This window comes from Pantherophis guttatus, chromosome 5 (assembly GCF_059756535.1).
Source record: "Pantherophis guttatus breed Tessera chromosome 5, ASM5975653v1, whole genome shotgun sequence".
NCBI classification, from domain to species: Eukaryota; Metazoa; Chordata; class Lepidosauria; order Squamata; family Colubridae; genus Pantherophis; species Pantherophis guttatus.
This window is the reverse complement of record NC_142067.1, coordinates 28,273,181-28,293,785: the sequence shown is the minus strand read 5'-3', so window position 1 is coordinate 28,293,785 and position 20,605 is coordinate 28,273,181. Positions and strand designations below refer to the sequence as shown.

The 20,605-nt window shown below is 36.9% G+C and overlaps 1 long non-coding RNA gene across 1 annotated transcript in view; it reads left to right on the top strand.

Moving 5' to 3' along the window:
* LOC117664290 (uncharacterized) overlaps positions 1-9,027 on the top strand; it is a 60,671-nt gene extending 51,644 nt beyond the window's left edge. The window contains exon 3 of the long non-coding RNA XR_015728290.1: positions 8,925-9,027. This is a non-coding gene — a long non-coding RNA (uncharacterized LOC117664290). The remainder of the gene's footprint in view (positions 1-8,924) is intronic.
* Positions 9,028-20,605: the final 11,578 nt, after the last annotated feature.

Here is a 20,605-nt window from a genome sequence, read left to right as displayed (position 1 = left end):
TGGCCCCAGGATATTCTTTCCCCACTGCAAACACATTTCTTTACTGTGTTGGGCTTTACTTTCTAAGAATGTTTCTGGGACCTATATCAGCCTTCAAGGAAATGAATATAATGCTAGGGGCAGATGCTTTGACATACCAGCTTCTCATTTAAAAAAATCAGGTGAAGTGGTGTTAGTCCTGCCAGATAGACTAAACTAAGAAATCAATGCCCTGTAGGTCAGATTTACTTTTATTGTAACAGCTACAACAGGGGTGTCAAACTCACATCGTCACGGCAGCATCACATGACATATCAGGACTTTTTTTTCCCCTTCATTAAACTAGGCGTGGCCAGCACGTGACGTATCTGGCCGACGGGCTGGGAGTTTGACCACCCTGAGCTACAGTATTATAATCTTGCCCACCTCAATGTGTTTCCCATTTTCCTCACTTTGTCTTCATGTAAACTAGGGAAGTGGTTATGTGAGATGTTTTCTCAAATTAGTTCCTTGGTCTGGGCTGAAGGCTCACTTATGTGACCAGCCATTGGTAGCAGTTCTCCGTTCTGTCTTTCAAAGCCATTTCTACAGTCTACGACTGTAATAACTTCCTTGCATCCTCTACAAATAGGGGGTCATGCCTTTTCCTAGAGAATCAATACTAGGGGAGTTGGACAGAAAAATTAGGATGAGGTAAGGTAAAATAAGATAATCTTTATTGTCACTTTTTTCTGTGAACACAGTAGGCCACATTAAAAATAAAATTCTGATGCCTGCTCACAAAAGAATATATATATATATATATATATATATATATATATATATATATATATATATATATATATATATATATATATATATATATATATATGTGTGTGTGTGTGTGTGTGTGTGTGTGTGTGTGTGTGTGTGTGTGTATAGTTAATATTTCGGGTTTCTTCCCGTGTAATTGTGGATATATCCCTAAAAGGGTAGAAGCGACGTTTCGGCAGAATCCCATCTGCCATCATCAGGCTTATGTCAGCAGTCATTTTGCACTAACTGACGTTGGTATTTCAAATCTGGTGCTGGTATTCTGGGATGGCTCCACCTTTTCATTCTGATTGGTTGGGAGTCCCAGTATGTGTTTATTGGCTTGGCTTCGGGTGTATGGTCGGTTTTTCTCCACTAGGTGGTAGGGCTTCATCTTTGTGGCTGGTTTGAATATGATTTGGTTGGGATGTTTTTGTGTAATATTTGGTTTATGTTTTATATATGGTGTTAAGATTCGTCTATCTATGAGAGCAGGTTTCCAAATAGTAGGCAGACGTGAAGTGTCATCCCGTTTATTCATGCAATATGGTCTTTTTTCTATTTCTATTGCCTCTCTGATTATCCTGCCATTGAGATGTTCTATTTTTGCAACTGTTTTTGTTTTATTAAAATTAATGTTGTGTCCTGTTGTATTTATATGTTGAACTAATGATGATGTGTGTTCTTGCTTTTGTATTGAGTTTCTTAGGGATATATCCACAATTACACGGGAAGAAACCCGAAATATTAACTATATACACATACATACCCGTGAAAACTTACATAAACAAATATAGATAGATAGATAGATAGATAGATAGATAGATAGATAGATAGATAGATAGATAGATACAGTAGAACCTTTGGTCACGAATGCTTCTGACCACGACCAAATTGGGTTCCGACCAAAAAATTTACAAAATTTTTGAATCTGGTCATGAACACATACTTGGGTGGCGATTAAACATAGCCGTGGATGTTTTCCCTTCCGCACAATTTTTTTGTAAGCGCCAAACAACAGCAACCTCTTGTGGCCACTGCATTAATTTTGGTTAAGCTTGGGTCATGACTAAATCGGGTTGCGACCAAAATTATAGAACGAATTATGGTTGTGACCAGAGGTTCTACTGTAGATGATAGTTAGTTAGTTAGTTAGTTAGTTAGTTAGTTAGTTAGTTAGTTAGTTAGATAGATAGATAGATAGATAGATAGATAGATAGATAGATAGAGACGGAGGGAGGGAGGGAGGGAGGGAGGGAGGGAGGGAGGAAGGAAGGAAGGAAGGAAGGAAGGAAGGAAGGAAGGAAGGAAGGAAGGAAGGAAGGAAGGAAGGAAGGAAGGAAGGACAGACTTTCAGAAAAGATTACATAGTTCTAAGAAAGGAAAATAACCTGGCCTTGATTTTGTTTATTATAATGTGGAATAGAAAAAAAATTAGACAGGTTTTCAAGATTCTATTACTCTATTTTACTAATAAAGACCATTTCTGAAATCCTTGCTATGATGCTTCTTGAGCTGGCTACCTTCAAGGATTGACAATTAGAACATTTCTGACAAATGATTATCAGTCTCTGGAGAACTGAAGATGACATGGGGCATCCTCGGCTGGCATCTATCCTAGCTACCTGCCCTCTGAAGCAACAAAACCCATACCATGTGAAACCCTCAGAAATTTGCAATATTTAACAAAACTGAAATGCTATTATTCTTCATGGAGTCAACATCTGAAAATTAAGCCAACATCATTTCTGTATCAAAAAATTAAAGGATTTCATTACCAAAACTAGGTAAGATGTTGTTTACAGAATTATTCTGAGAAATTGAAAAAATAGAAGTGTTCCTGATATTAAGTATTGGATTCAAAAGATGTATAATATTTTTATTTTTGAAAAGGCAATTTTACCTACAAATCAAAAAAATACTGAATATGTTCTTCTTTGGCACAGATGTAATGATATTCTATAATGTTAGAGATTGGTCTTTTTCAATGTTGATAAAATGGTTTGAAGTTTGATATTCTATCATCTATCTGTCTGTCTATCTATCGATCTATCTAGTTTTCCTTTTTTTGTTTTTTGTGTGTGTTTTGTTAAGTTGGATGTTGGTTTTTGTTGGTTTTCTCTTTTTGTTTTGTTTTTCTGCTTTGTACTTCTTTCTGTAAAATGTATGAAATAAATAAATAAATAAATACCGCTCAGATATTTGAAGACTGCTATTATATCTCTCCATAGCTAACTGTAGATTAAACATACCCATATCCTTTAACTTTTCCTCATAGTGCTTCATTTTCAAATCATTTGGTAGCCCTTGCTACTTAGTTTTTCAATGTCCTTTTTTGCAATAACAAGTCACAGTATTATCAGTGTGGTAACTACAGTAAAATTAGTTTCTCTGGTTTGAATTCAATGCACCCCAGCTCATGTTTAACTTGTGATTAGTGAGCAAAACCAGATTTCTTTCTACTGCCAAGTTAAGTCTTTCCATCTATACTTATGTCTTTTATTTTTTTCCATCCAGATGCTGAACTTTGTATTTCTCCTCTTCACTTCACCCTTATTCACTTCAGCCCAGTTCTCAAGCTTGTCTAGAAACTTCTCCTTTAAAATGCCACCATCACCACTACCACCACCACTCTGTGTCGTCTGCATCCCCTTAGTCACCTCTTCCAAGCCATTCATAAAAATATTGAATGGCAGAAAACCCAGGATAGAGATTTAAGGAACTCCATATAATATTTGATGCTTGATCATCAAATAGAACCATTAATCATTGGGGGCACAGGCATTTAGCCCAATGTGATTCCACCTAACAATCTAGATCACATTTCACCTTTCATTATGGATAATATAGTAAGAAAGATTTTGCCAAACACTTGCTGAGTGCAGGCACATATTGCATGTCCATTGTGTTTTGCTGTTTTATTAAGCTACTAAATCTGTTTTAAAAATAATGATAAGGTTAGTCTGACATCTGGGACAAACTCAACTGTTCGATAATCTGTTTAAGAATCCTGCCCAATATCAATTAAAAAAAAAAAAGTAATTTCCCAGATCCTCCATAGCCATCTTACTTTGCCCTTAGATACATTTGTCCCGATATGTAGTGCAAGTACATAAATTTTGTTTTTTGCAGTATGATATTGCAGAATTATACACATTTTATTCTTTGCCCTTCCCCCTTGGACAGTTTAGGTGTGTAATCTGGTACAGTCACTTTGACATTGAAAGAAACTATCAATGCTAATGGCAATATATCTCATAATTATTAGTCATTTGGAAAATGCTTTTTATCACTTTTCAAAATGCAATCGCATTCTGTGACAAACTTAGTTTTGGGAGAAGAAGAACAATATACTCTACCATGACTTGTAAATAGCACAACATTCTTCAGTATATTTTAAGGCATAATAAAGTACTCCGTGAAATTTGAAACTAATGCAGGACAGAAAGATATTACATTTCTTTGTGGTGTTCCCCCTGGAAATAGAGGCAGATAATTAGTCTACTGAGAATCAGATGTAATGAAGGAAGAGAATATATAACAGCAAGCTATAATGACAGCAGTAATTATGTAACAGGAATTCTATTCTGCTTTTCTCTGTATTATTGTGACTTCTTGATCCATCAAAAACACAGTATTTAGTACTGTAAGTATTTATATCTTATTATTTCTAAAGTCTTTGTAAGCTTATTTAGGCAAACTTGGTTTATTAAAACCATTCATCCTCACTGCTCTGGGAAAAGTTTCCAATTTGTTGGAGACTTTGTTAATTTTTATCTCATTATTTTGAAACGTTGGGAAGATATAGCAACATGAAGCCATTTCAAGTTGAAAACTATTTTAAAGATTAGACTGAGGGAAAGGAGGGAGAATTACTATTGTGCAAACTATCAGAAATTCCAGGACTGCAGTCCAAAAAAGTAGCCCACACAGGATTGCTAAACTTCCAGAAAGGCAGTGAAATGATGCCAAGTGACTTGACTCAGCTGTGATATGCAGCTGGAATCCTTGGAAGGCTTGTTCAATCCACGACAAATCCTCTGCTCTAAGATGTGCCCTAACCCAACCCTAACCCTAAGAATTCAGCATATGAAATTCATTTTTAAAAAATTAGGGACACTCGATTTTGGACATCCCTTTTGATGATGAAACTTTGGTGCAAAATAAATCATGCACAGATATGCTCTGTTACCAAGTATAATCTGTGGCTTTATATATGTGAGGAAAATAATTCAGTGCGGCCTGCCTCTTTATAAATCTGAGTAAGATTGCTCTGTCACCTGGTATTCTTTGAAAGGTTCATGGGAATATAAATTTAAAGAAATCGTTGCAAAACTCTTATTACCTCTATAAAATGAGCCTCTAATATAATCCAACAATCTGTGAGTAATCCATTCATATATCTCCTCAGAACAACTTGGGTAACATAATTGACTAGGTATACAATTAGTCAGGATGAAGTAGCTCTCTCTGAAAAAATCAGACAGGGATCAAAGAAGATAATATAACTTTCGAGTACTTTCTTGTGTGCCAATAAAACAAATGCTTTGTACCTCTAACCTAATTTATTGCCCTTTGGCATGGTATTGGATTTTGGGTAATTAATACTGTAATGAAATCTCTCTCCTAATTTCTCACCCTTGTGAAAAAAAAACCCTGTTTAATTACCTTATCCTCAGAGTGCTTTAAAAGTTCATGAGTATATTTTTACGGTGTGTAGAGTATTTTATTGTGAACATCAGAGAATGCTGTAGCCATCTCTATCATTTTCTAGCCTTTCTGGTTGCTCCTATTCCTTGATCAAAAACAAACTTATTAAAGGATCATAAATCATATCATAAAAAACATAAAATCTTATAATTGGAAAGTACCACTTAGTCTATCAAATCCAACCTGATGCATAGAATAGAATAGAATAGAATAGAATAGAATAGAATAGAATAGAATAGAATAGAATAGAATAGATTTTTTTATTGGCCAAGTGTGATTGGACACACAAGGAATTTGTCTTGGTGCATATGCTCTCAGTGTACATAAAAGAAAAGATACATTCATCAAGAATCATAAGGTACAACACTTAATTATAGTCATAGGGTACAAATAAGCAATCCAGAAACAATATCAATATAAATCGTAAGGATAGAAGCAACAAAATTACAGTCATACATTCATAAGTGGAAGGAGATGGGTGGTGGGAACGATGAGAAAATTAATAGTAGTGCAGACTTAGTAAATAGTTTGACAGTGTTGAGGGAATTATTTGTTTAGCAGAGTGATGGCATTCGGGGAAAAATTGTTCTTGTGTCTAGTTGGTCTGGGGTGCAGTGCTCTATAGGGTCGTTTTGAGGGTAGGAGTTGAAACAGTTTATGTCCAGGATGTGAGGGGTCTGTAAATATTTTCACAGCCCTCTTTTTGACTTGTGCAGTATACAGGTCCTCAATAGAAGGCAGGTTGGTAGCAATAGTACACAGGAACCCAAAAATTAACATCTCACATAGATGGCTGTTTAGATTCAAGGTGTATCTGTTGAAGCAGCTGAATCCATTTCCTTCCATGAAAGGAAACTCGCCATTTCTGTCTTTCCATTGGTCAAATGAAATTTGTTCCAACATGAGGATTCCTTCACTGTATCTTTTCTCAGCATTTAATTGTGTGAACTATCAATGGGCACTTCTGGTTCCTGTCATTCCTTCTCTCTGAATCCCTCTATCCCCTCTCCCCAGACTTTATGGCAGGCTGCCATCAAAGCAAAGCAGGGATGAAGCAGTGTAATGGCAGGTCTGACAGGCAAGCAGTTTCATCACAACTATTTGTTGGTCATGTAGACTGGATTTTAAGATCTCTTGTAAGGGTCAAGGCAGGTCCCAGTGATTCTTGGATCACAAATGGCCAACTTTCCATCTATAGCACCATTACATGCTCTGCTATGTAGTGATTAATTCAGAAGAATCCATCAATTTAAACCTCAGAAGGCATAAAATTCATCTTTTATAACAAAAGTCTTTTGCTCACAATATAGATTTTAATCAAGTGAACTATTTCTTTATGTCTTCGGCCAACAGGGCCTTAGTGTCAGGCACTCTGAGATTTCCTACCATGTCCAGGCTGGAAAGACTGATAACCAACATCTACTGATATTTGGAAAGCCATAAGTTTACTACAGCTGGCCTAGACCATGTGGGGTTTTACTGGTTAAAAAATGTTTACTTTGGTTATTACAGCATTGAAATAAAGTATTTCAAGATAATCAAAAGCACATACCATTTCTCTCCAAAGTTCTATGAGTTCATTCCTTCGCCTATAACCCAACTTCAACTACTACTTTTATCTACAACCCAAGTTACCTACAAAATTATATTTGTTTCATCACATCAGCCCATGTTGTGGTCCGCCAGCAGCCTGCGGAGCTGGCAGTGGAGTCGGACAGTGAGGAGGCTGGGGAGGAACACGGGCCAGTCCTGGAATCTGGGGAAGGCCCAAATGAGGGCTCTGTGTCGGAGGCAGAGTTAAGGTCAGGGCCATCTGGGAGTGATGCACCAACTCCGGAGCCTTCAGAGTTGGACAGCAGAGAGGCAGAGGAATAGAAGGAACCTGTTCCTAATGCATGCATGCACAGAGTTGCCAGAAGGCACAAACAGTTAAAACAAAAGGGACAACTCAGGAGTAAGGCTTGGAGATGATTGGCCATTCCCATAAGGCTTAAAAGAGGAGCAAAGGCATGTGAGCACTTTGCAGGAAAGCGACGTTGTTAATCCTGTTCCCAGCTGGCATCTCTGTTTGATTCTGGAATCCATGTGGCTTTGCCAAGTAGGTCTTTGGCAGAGTGTCAAGGGAGATAAAGGTTGGTGATTATCCCGAAGGACTTCTCCCAAAGGACTTTTTGCAACTAATTGGGACTCAGCTGTGAATGAACGTAATTCACAGCTGTTGCAATAAAAGAGGTTTTTGGGACTACTCATGTGTTTTAATAACTCAGGAATCCTAGGTCACAACAACCCATCCCTCTCAATCCAAGAGGAAAACTATGTTGCATACCCGGTCAGTTAAAGAATTCTGACTGATGGGATCCAGGAAGACACCCTTCTCCCCTATCCTTTGGAACATTCTCCCTCCAGAGGCGAGATGGGTCTCCATACTCCTGGCTGGTGAGATGGGTCTCCATACTCCTGGCCTTTTGAAAATATCTAAAGACCTGGCTTTACATCTCACTTAAGACTCACAATCAAAGATACACTCTAGGGATGGTTAATGCCTTGAAGACCCTCCCCCACCTTATAATTAACATTTAATGTTGAATTTTAACTAGCCTTATCGCTATGTTCAATTTCTATATTATTTTTGTTTCTAATACTTTATTTCTATACTGCCCAGAGACCCTCTCTGAGGAAGATGAGTGGTTTCTAAATTTGATAAAATAAATAAATAAACTTTATAACTGCTTCTATGTGGATTCCTATTTTTGGCTATCAGTAAAATAATTCAGAGCAAAACCAAAACGGTGAGCAATAAAATTCTAGGAGTTTTAATACCGCTAAAATATGTTAGTACCAAATTAAGTTTTTAAAGCTCTCAATATAGAAAATGACCTCTTGGCGAAGAACTAACATTTGAAAGGTATTTAAGTCAAGATAACTACAAATGTAGCCATTCTGTTTGATATGATGTCCTTTTCGCCCTAACCAAGATTCTCACATGAGAACAAGACCACCTTATGGAAAACTGGGTAGCATATGAATGGCTTCACAGTCTCTGTAGTCTCTAAATGATAATTCATTAGACACACTTTTGGATAACCTTCTACAGCGATTGTTCATCATTTGTACAAATTTGCCTCATTGCCAATTTTTATTTCCTCCCAACTTCTGCTTTTAGCCGTTGGATCTCATATGCATTTGGAAAATTAAAGGCTGTTTTATGACTCTCTTTCTATTCTGTTGCTTCCCTATGGCAACTACAGAATTTCATTTGATTGCAAAAAAAGGGGGGAGGGGGGAGAGAACAGAACCAGATTAAAAAGACACAAAATAAAAATTCTCTTTGAACCAGTGTGATGTAGTTAACTGCTTAATCCCCCAAACCCTTCAATTTATACTTTTCACATTTTCTTTTTCTTCTTGAATAAAAGAGTTTTACATTCATTATCTCTTTACAGGCAGCTGTCCGGTATCGTGCTCTCTCAGATTGCCTACAGTTTGGTTCTGAGATACTGGAAATTGGGAAAGTTAGTAGACTTTGCAAAAGAAAGAAAGAAAAGAAAAGATTTTTTCCCTCTATTTTATTAATACTGCAGCATGGATATCAGTTGTTTAAGTTTATTCTTATTTAATTGATTTTTTTTTTCTGTTCTGGCAAACACTCCAAAAAGCTAACAAAAGTTATAAAGGAAACAAAAACAAAAAGAATTAAAGAATTTAAAAGATCAATAAAATAGATTATTATCTTTAATAAAAATGTACAGTAATGTTAAGTGGGTAATTGACCTTCCCCTACTGATAAATATGAACTCCTGTAACTTTTTTCTCTCTCCTTCTCTGTCTTGTTTCTCTCAATACAATGAGCCATGGTGGTGAAGTGGTTAGAGTGCAGTACTGCAGGCTACTTCTGCTGATCACCGGCTACCAGCAGTTTGGCAGATCAAATCTCACCAGGCTCAAGTGCTTGATTCAGCCTTCCATCCTTCCGAAGTCAGTAAACTGAGGACCCAGATTGTTGGGTGCAATATGCTGACTCTGTTAACCGCTTAGAGAGGGCTGTAAAGCACTGTGAAGCGGTATATAAGTCTAAGTGCTATTGCTAATACTACAGCTGCTTGCTGTTTAGTTTCAATCATGTATGGAGATTCTCAATCATCTGGGTCATGGTTATCCCAAAGATGCTTTTTCAAAAGGCAACTGAACTTTCTTTGGTTTTTGTTGAAGACCAGCTTATCATCCAAGAAGCTGGATGTCAGAACTTCAGTCAGAGCTGAAGAAGCTTCTTGGATGTTAAGTGAAATATCTTCAAGGAAAAACAAAGAAGTCTAGTAGCCTTTTGAAAAAGCACCTTTGGGACTTAGTTTGAATCAAACTCTTCAGGAAGAGTTTAGGCACTAACGCTGTGAATGGGAGGAGAACAAGAAAGAGAAATGGCAGAATCTCAAACTGTTGTTCAATGTCACCATTTATTCTTTTATAGCCTTATATAACTTGTTTGAGAGCAATATGCTTTGGTAATACAAAGAGACTAATAAATATGAAGTTATTTTTCACCCTCTTTGACTTCATTGACCTGTCTTCAGTTCTTAAATCACTCTGAATTAGATTTTTGCCTGCTTCTCACCTTGCTATTGGAAGACTGTGTAAAATATTATATATTTATTCATTCATTCATTCAATTCATATACTGTCCATTTCAGCTGGTGGAGGCAGCTTACAATCATTAAAATCAATAAAAACTTTAAACTAATAAGTAATAACATTAAATTTGGCTTAAAATTGACAAAGATGGGAAGGAAGGGTGCAAGATGCATATGTGGATGAGGCGATGTCTTATATAGTCAGTTATATCTGTCCTGAGTCAGACCAGAGATGATCTGGGAGAGGCCCATGGCTGCCATGGTGGCCATGAACTCCTGGCACACTTCTGAGGGTAAACCCAGGGATGGTAGATTGAAGTTCCCAAGGACCATAAGCCTGGGGAACTTCACTGTCAACCCTGAGATGGCCACCAGCAGCTTAGAAAGGTAGGTTGCTACACAGTAGGGAGGCTTCTACAGGAGCAACAATCCCAATTGATGCCATGAGCCCAGCTTCAGGAATAGAATAGAATAGAATAGAATAGAATAGAATAGAATAGAATAGAATAGAATAGAATAGAATAGAATAGAATAGAATAGAATAGAATAGAATAGAATTCTTTATTGGCCAAGTGTGATTGGACACACAATGAATTTGTCTTGGTGCATACGCTCTTGGTGTACATAAAAGAAAAGATACATTCGTCAAGAATCATAAGGTACAACACTTAATGATAGTCATAGCAGGGGTGGGTTCTAAAATTTTTTACTACCAGTTCTGTGGGCATGGCTTATTTTGTGGGTGTGGCTTAGAGGTCATGTGACTGGGTGGGCGTGGCTAGCTGGTCATGTGACCGGGTGGTCATGGCTATGTGTATAGCGACTACTCAGAGGGCTGAAAAAAGTCATTTCTGACAAGTTCTCGCACTTTTCACTGGTCCTCACATTTATGACCATCCTCACATTTATGCCTGTGCAGCATTCTTAACAACCATATCACTCATTTTACAACTGCTTCTCTTCACCATGGTGATAAGATAGGGCAAAGAACATTAAATGTGAGGACAGTCGTAAGTTTGAGGACTGGTCAAAAGTGCAAGGACCAGTCAAAAATAACTTTTTCAGTCCTCTGAGTAGTCCATATGCACAAAAGGACTACCCAGAGGGCTGAAAAAAGTGATTTCTGACAGGTCCTCACACTTTTGACTGGTCTTCGCAGTTATGACTGGTCATCATTTATGCCCATTGTAGCATTCTTAACAACCATGTCACTCATTTCATAACTGCTTCTCTTCACCATGGTGACAAGATAGGGCAAAAACATAAAATGTGAGGACAGTCATAAGTTTGAGGACTGGTCAAAAGTGTGAGGACCAGTCAAAAAAAAATTTTTCAACCCTCTGAGTAGTCCAGGATACAGCAATAGAGAGGGATGAAGGAAGGGAAGGGAAATTAGAGTAGGAGTGAGGGTAAGAGAGGGAGGAAGAGAGGAGGAGAAGGAGAAAGGAAGAGGAAGTAGGGAGGAGAAGAAGAGGGGGGGAAGAGAAAATAAGAAGGAAAGAAAAGAGAGAGGTGGTAGGTTTGAGGAGAAAGATTGCTGTACAATAAAAAAGATGAAAGGGAAGAAAGCCAACCCCAAACAAAGACAAAGATATTAAGATAAAGAATGAATTGTTAAACTTTAAAGAATAAAAGAGAACAAATATGAATAAATAGCAATAATTAGAAACACACATACAAACATACAATGTATTTTCTTTGAACAGAGTATTTGGCCAGTTCACAAATTTAAACAGTGTTTAGTCATTTCAATTAAATTTACAATTTCTATATTTCCTTTTTGCTATATTTATTCCTCATCTATTTTTTTAAAAAAAACCAATATTACCCTTCATCCTCATCTCTAATCTTAATCAAATTCAATTTTTCCCTTCTATTCTATATTATACCCCTTCCCATTGTCATCTATTTTTATATCCATCTTCACATTGGTTTATTATGTAATATTACAGTTGTTTAATACAAATTCAACATTTTAATATAAATCAATTAGTTATATAACTATCTTTTTTGTATATTAATCAATATGAACATGAATATTCCAATTATTTCCATGCAATCCAATTTCTTACAAATCAATTAATTATATTTACCAATAATAATAAACCAAATAATTTCCCCCATATATTCCTCCAAACCACAACTTAACCATTTCTGCTTTCAACACAATATACAATTAATAGTATCTCAATTATTACAATTCCCTAGTTAAATAGAGCTTTTTTTCTTTTGTGTTTTAAAATCTTGAACTCTCCTCTTTTGCCCTAATTTTCCCATTGTTTGCAGTTTTGTGCCTACCTTTTTTGGTGAGGAAAAAGAAATCTCTCTCTGCCTCATTTTGTCATGTTGCAGCAAAGACCCTGCTTTACTTTCAGTTTCGTTTTTTCACCATAGCTAGGGGGAAAAAAATCTGCTCCAGCACTCTTTGCAGCTAGCAACAGAACAGAGCCTTGCGCAAAACAGCTGACAGCAAATCAGCTGAGAGTCGGGAGGCCAATTTAATCAACTTGTGCTAATTAATCTATGCTGAAGCTGAAAGGGACTGTTTTTTCTATTTTTGCAGGCACCGGTCTACTCATTTGTTTTCTTTTAACACTGATCAGCTGTAGGGCAGCCCTTTGAAGCCCCGCAGCAAGAGTTTAAACAGTTTTTTTTCCCTCTAGCCATCAGCTGGGACTCAGGAGACAGCATAGATTGGGAATGGGTGGGGTAAGCGAACGGCGACCGGGTGGGAACCGGTTTGGGGGCTTGGCCAGCCAATCTTATTACCGGTTCTCCGAACTATTAAATTTTTTTACTACCGGTTCTTGAGAATCGGTGTGAACCGGGAGCAACCCACCACTGAGTCATAGGGAAACAGTCAATATAAATCAGAAGGATACCAGCAACAAGGTTACAATCATACAGTCATAAAAGGGAGGAGATGGATGATAGGAACAGGGTCTCACAAAAATATTTCTAAACTAAACCATAAAATTATAAAATAACATTAAAATATTCATAGTCATAGAGTTATATCCTTCCTCTCCTACATGTGTTTAGCTTGAGGAGAAACATGTCAGTTTTTACAGACTCACTGTCTGTGTTTCTATGTATTTGTAAATTCCCCAAATTCTAGAACACCCAAGATCAATAATTTTGTGACTTACGATAGCATTTAAGGACAAGCATCCATGTATACAATAGTGATCTCTGTGCTAAAGAAACCTTCATAAATTATTTATGTATGCATTGATTTCTCTGTAACTCAAACACTAGCTGTGCAGAGTTTGGGGCCTGTACCCTCAGTAGTGACATCTTGTACACATGAACACTTGTTCTTAAACCACATTATAGATACTATGATGAGTTTATCAGTTTTTATAAAGGTCTAACTACACCCTATAAAAGCTTCAGAAGCATTCAGTTTTAGATTCAGGTCAATTCTGATGAACCCTGCTTTGATTTTTACAACTTCTAAATCTTTGCAATTGAATCCAGTTCAGGATTCAGTGGCACACAGCCAATGATATCTTATCATACAGTTGTCAATATAATATTCTTTTTTAAAAGAAGCATTTTCCATTAATTTTGTTTTTATGATCTCGGGGATTATAAATCTGTTCACAAGGCTATATTTTAAAGATCAGCATCAGTGTAAATTATGCTTTTTCTGTAATAGAATTAGCACATAGAATAATGAACATATGGCATGATTGCAGCTTTTAAAGGACTGTTCGGTGCATGGTGAGAAAGGACTGGTATGCATACCAAAATAGTCAGAAAACTTAAGGATCATAACACTTTTTCAATAATTGCAGAGTTTGTGTGATACCTTCCATTTTATTGCACGAATCTGATCTCTCTGCCTTCAGCAGGAAAGCTTTTACCCAAAACTATGTAGAAGTAATATTCCAATAGAAGAGAGCACCAAGTTCAAGTCTCAGAGATCTAAGCACCAAGTTCCGAGAACACCAATAAAACCAATAAAAATTTTAAACTAATAAATAATAACATTAAATTAGACTTAAAATTGACAAAGATGGGAAGGAAGGTTGCAACACCAAAGACTCCATAGAAGTCTATATATTCTAGATAATGACCAATTCAGAGTATAAGAATAGTACAGTTGTTGTTATTCCCTGCTGTCTATATGCCATATTTAAGCCATGATTACTTACTATACCTGTAGGAACATGTGTTACTCTTTTCTATGTGAATGCTGTTTTCTTTCATTATTGAAGAAAATGCAGTATGATTTATTTTATGTCAAGAATGAGATGAAGCTATGGGAGTACAAGAAGAGCAGTTGTTCTTTACAATGCTACAAAAAAAATAATACCTAATTTCCAAAAAGTGACCAGAAGATGTATGAGAGCCAAATCACACCATCAAATGCGGAATTCATGACAGACTGGCAGAATGGAAATGGCAGAATGGAAGACAATGAACCATATATCAGGCAACAGAGGGATATAGTATGTCAGAAAGGATTTTATTCCCTGGACCATTCGTCCTTCAAAAGCTTCCTTTTCAACTCGTTTCCTTGAAACATTGTAAGAATATGTCTGGAATGTCAAATTAGATTGATAAGAGACGAAGAAATATGACTTGAAGGACAATAATAAGAGAGGGTTGCGTTAATCCCTTCTTAGTTAATCAGCTTCTTTTATCCAGCTGTTATTAACTGTAAGCTGATGCAGAGTCATTTAGATTTCTGTTACTATATTAGTTCTTTGCAGCACTGGATTGGAAGATTAAAAAAAACATTTGGAATTGTGCAAATTTAGAACTAACTTTCTAATACTAACTCTCTGGTGTGTGAGCCACTAAAATGTAAGATCCTCAATCCGCTTTTTAAAAAATTGCATTTTAGGCAATTCCAATTCAATTTGGTGCAGGAAATACTTTTTAATTTTTAAATTGGGAATAAAAATTCAGTGAGGTTTTAAACAGGTTGAGTGCAGACTTCTGGTATTTAGTCTGTTAAGGGGTGGTGGTAAAGAGGCAATCTATAACTGTACAGTCATCTCTCCGGTAGTCCCATGTTTCAATTAAATCTTAAGAGAATCAGAAAAGAAATGAATTCTTCAATAAACAATGGCAGGGGAAAAACAATGACAGTCAGGAAGGTTGAAAAATAATGGAGAGATACCTAAAAAGAAAAGGCAATAAAGCAGCACCCTCTGTCACTTTACAAAAGTCAAGTAAGCTCAAGAACTAGCATCAAAAGAAATTCTAAAGAAAAAAAAATACCTTTAGAATAAGGTAGAAAAAAGAAACAAGGACAACTCCCATAGGAGAGAGAACATCACCAAGCACCAACTTATGAAATGTCTCAGGAATTGTGGTAGTATCTTGATTAATGGTATCAAATTTCCCAGAAAATCCAAAAGAATCACCACTGTCCCATTCCACTTTTGGAAGCCATAAATCATGACTATTAAAATACTTGAGCTGATCATTCTGTCATCTAAGTTAGAAAGGAAAGTTTGGAAATGTATTTTACTAATGTTTGCCACTGCAAAGTTGCTACTTCAATCTCATGAGCCATCACGCCATTTAGATTTGTTTTCTATGAGATGTTTTCTTTTACTTTTGCCTTTGCTTATCCTGCTGAAGGATAAGCAGAGAGGGATAGAGACAATTCAAATGTCAGGGTTCCATGTAACACCATCAACAAAATAAATCTCCAAGGCTTGAGTTTCCTCCAAATTGCATTTTATTAGAGATGTCATATTGGCACATCTGGAAAAACCCGAACCTGAAAGCTTCCAGGTTTTCCCTACCCAAAGGAAAGTTCAAGTCCCTGCCCAACACCCACAATCCATCACATGGTCCAATCAAAGCACCATCCCAACTGGAGATCCCTCCCAGTTCCAGCCTTCCAGGTGCAGGGCAAGTTGTCCTTGACTTTCTGAGAAAGGAATGTTATTATGACTATATATCACCCATGCTCCATACAATCCCCCCTCCCAATTTCCCACAGTAGTAAAGATGGCTTTCAGGCCTGACATCAGATATAATTCATTCCTGATGTTCCATTCCATTGCTAATAAAGATATTGGAGGAATTCCAGATGCCATGTCCTCCATGCTTTTCCTACCTAGTTTGTTCAAAGTAAAGCATACTTTGAACAAAGACTGGTTCCTGATAAACAAACGGACATATCTATGTTGTCTTCTTAGCAGCAATATAGAAATGATTTATGATTGCTTCTGAGATGGGATTTTTTTTTCTTTAAATTCCCAAATACTGCCACCAATATTGATTTGGTTTTAATTAATTACATTTGTTCATAATCATCCTAATGTTTTGCAGAAAAATAAATAAAAGAGCTTGAGACATCTGGAAAATATCTAGGCCATTAATGCTTAAAGTTTTGTGGTTTAGATCCCCTTTATCAAATGGATGGAAGCAAGAGTCACCAATCATTTGGGGTTGACTGACCTGAAATGTTTGGAATATATTCTTAGGCACTTTGGAAGAATGGCTCATGAGACATTACATTCATATATTCATTTTTTGCCATTTTGGAAGCTTTATTGTTATGCTTTTCTAATGTAGTATAGTTAATCTTCCTCTTTGTCTCTTTTTTCAATTTTATAAAGTTGAATATCCCCAGAAAAGGGTTTTGATTAGATGTGAATAAACTCTGAATTTTATAAATATGCATACTGTTAATCTTAAAGGTACTGGAGAGGTGAACTATGCCCTGCGAACTTCAAAAGGAGAAGCCTGTGCAATCCATGACATTAGCTCCACTTGAAGTATATGCTGTGAACATGTTATTCAGATCGATTTAATAGCACAGTATGTGAGAGCCACTACTTTTCTTATTGCTAGAAATTGAATTGAACTTCAGAACTGAAAAGTATTATGTAAGGAACCCAGACAGAATCTTACACTTAAAGCTGTAAAAGAGCAGAACTATATACACATGATTAAAATGTTTTATGTTGAAGAATATGCAGAGAAAATCTCATGCTCCCAATTGCCAGCATTCAAAGAGTTCATGTTTGTCTCTGAATATTAGATATTTGGGACAAGCGTGTGGGAAAAAATATTGCATTCTTTATCCTCCTTCCGGGATTCTATAATAGAGATGGGACTTGTGTTTTTACAGATGTTAAACTGTGATTCTATGTCCCAACAACATGATAATGATTACATCTATGGAGCAGCAACATCTGCAAGGTCATAATTTAGTGTCATTTGTAGCAGAGATGCTTTATCTATTTATTTATCAAATGTATGTGCTGTCTTTTACACAAACGTGACTCTGAGCAGTGTACAGTAAAATCAACAATTAAAATATTCTCCAAAACCCGTTAAAACAATTAGACATAGATAGAAATAAGCTTATCACAGAATTCATCGGAATCCTAAGCAATGTCTACCAATGAAGTCATTAATTTGAACATTATTGGTGTGGTGTGGGTACTATTTCTATCCATTTAATCTTATATCGCAGCCTAAACTAACCTACCAACTGCATAAATTCCAACTTTCAACCTCAGACGGGCTGCTTAGGTCCCTCCCCAGTGCCTAGAGGTTGTGCAAATCTGAATGGGAAGGAACTGACTGCAGCTCAATCTTACCAAAATGGAGTGACTGCAGATATTATGGGTCTGTGAACCTAGGAATTTTCTGTCTATATTATAGGATGGAATAACATTTTCTCATTCAAGGATAATGTATACTCCAGGGTCTTCTTGAACCCAGTGCTCCTATTTGAAGAGCAGGTGGCAGTTGTGATCAGGTGGGTCTTTGCAGAGCACCATCTGGTGTACCTGTTTTGCCATTTCCTGGATCAGACAACCCCTTAGACTCATTCCCTAGTCACCTGAAGCTTTGACTGTTGCAATGTGGTCTATATGGAATTGCCCTTGAAAATCACTCGAAGATTCAAATGGTTCAGGATGCTGGAAGGGCACCCCTTAGTATGCCCATATGACTGCTTCATAAACTGTACTGATTGCCAGTATGCTTCTGAATACAATTTATGATGCTGGTCTTCACCTATAAAGCCCCACATGGCAAAGGGACAGATTATTTAAGGGACTGCCTCATCTTCTTTTTTGAATATGATGCCTCCTGGAGTCCATGATTTGTGACTTCCAGCGTTTAGCATTCCATAAGGCCTTGGTTATTCTTCCAGACCCTGTATTAAATTGCATGGAGCCTTTTCTTGATTTTATATATATTTTACATTTATTTTTGATTAGTTTTAACCAAACAAAATCAGATAAATACATTTTCATAAATCTATATATAGAGAGAGACATCATTTCAGTCATTCTCTACCCACTGCAGAATCCCCCGCACGGCCGTGGCCAGGGGGGCTTTTTATCAGGTTCACCTGATACGCCAGTTGTGCCCCTTTCTGGATCGGGACTCCCTACGCACGGTCACTCAAGCACTCATCACTTCCTGCCTGGACTACTGCAATGCTCTCTACATGGGGCTCCCCTTGGGGTGCACCCGGAGGCTACAGTTAGTCCAGAATGCGGCCGCGCGGGGGATTATGGGAGCGACGGGGCACTCACATATGACACCTCTCCTGCGCGAGCTGCACTGGCTTCCTGTGGTCTTCCGGGTGTGCTTCAAGGTGTTGGTGACCACCTTTAAAGCGCTCCATGGCTTAGGGCCATGGTATCTGCGAGACCGCCTTCTGCCGCCAATAGCCTCCCACCGACCGGTTCGCTCGCACAGAGAGGGCCTCCTCAGGGTGCTGTCGGCCAGACAGTGCCGGCTGGTGACCCCCAGAGGGAGAGCCTTCTCTGTGGCAGCACCTGCCCTCTGGAATGACCTACCCCCTGAGATACGCACGATATCAGACCTCCGGACTTTTCGTCGGGCCCTGAAAACACACCTATTCCATCTAGCCGGGCTGACTTGATCCCATCCTCTCAGTTTTAATTGAATTCGGTTTTAATTGGGTTGTTTTTAAATCTTGGGCTGAAAATATTTAATTGTTTTTTAAATTGTTTTTAAATTTTATATGCAATGTTTTATCTTGGCTGTACACCGCCCTGAGTCCCGCAGGAGAAGGGCGGTATAGAAATAAAATAAAATAAATAAAATAAATAAATAAATAAATAAATGAAGGCCTCTTCTGCTTGTTTCCAACCTATACGGTCCTGAGCTGTCTTTTGCCCATTGGACCCACAATACTTGCTGATCTCATCGATCCATCTTGTTTTAGGTCTCTTTCATGGACACTTTTTATCAAATGGGATCCACTCTATGACTTCCTTGGTCCACCTGCCATCAGTTCTTCTTGACCAGCCCATTTTCATCTCAATTCTTGAGGATATCATATACTTTCATTTGTTCTCTAATCCGTGTGCAGGTCTTTTTATCTTGTCTTGTGATGCCAAGCATGTATCTCTCCATGGCTCTTTGTACCACTTGTAGCTTTTGTATCGATTGTGAGATTAGAAGCAGGAGAAATATTTGGCTTAAAAGTAAACCTGAAAAAGAGCCAGGATATGTTTAATAAATTCATGAAGGAAAGAAAAAATATTATATCTGAAGAAGAACTAGATGTAGTAGACCATTACATATACCTTGGTCAATGGATCTCAATGGAAGGTGATACAATAAAGGAAATTGAATAGCATGTTAAATGTGGTTGGCAAGCATTCGGCAAGCTAATATGCCTATAATCACGTCTAATCAGTAACATTATACTATTTAGTATGGAGTTTATAATCCATACTGAAAAATGAGATGGACCTATAAACTGCCAAATTCTGAGAGTTTTTACCTGATTTAAAGAGCAAAATTATCTTAGATTGTTTCCAGGATTTTGGTAAAGTTTCCCCCTGTGGAATATATTGCATAAAAACAAAAATTCAGGAATTAAGATCTCTTTAAAATCTTTATAACATTCCCCTAATAATCCATCGAGGCTAGGAGATTTTCAGTTTTGAATAGCATTAAAGACTTCAATCATTTCTGAAACAGAAAATGCATATTCTTGAATTTTATATAATCTGAAGCCAATTTTGGGAATGTTTATCTATTTAAATATTGATTTATTTTTATTTTTGAAAAAAAATAAGTTTTTAAAATATACCTTTAGTTTTGACCACAATTTGATCCTCATTATTTTTAATTTAATAACATATGTATATCTATAGCTTCTTTGCCAGGATTCTAGAATTCTTATTATCGTGTTCATAATATCTTTGCTTGACAAAAAATACTCAGAGAGTAGATCTTTCCACATCATCCAACTTTCCTTTTATTTAGCAGCTATTTATAAATACTCTTTAATCCAGTTCTACTATAATTTGCAAATAAAACATTAATTTTAAATAAAGCTTACTTGTCTTTGTGCTGATACTTTTAACCATAATGATTTATACACTCTCCTCTTAATACCTTCATAGCATCCCAGTGTAATCTTATTGATGTTTCATTTGTATGATTCTCTTGAAAAAAGTTTTTTCAAAGTTTGAATTAGTCTTTGCTTTGCTACTAAATTTTATACTATTACCAATTATACCAAT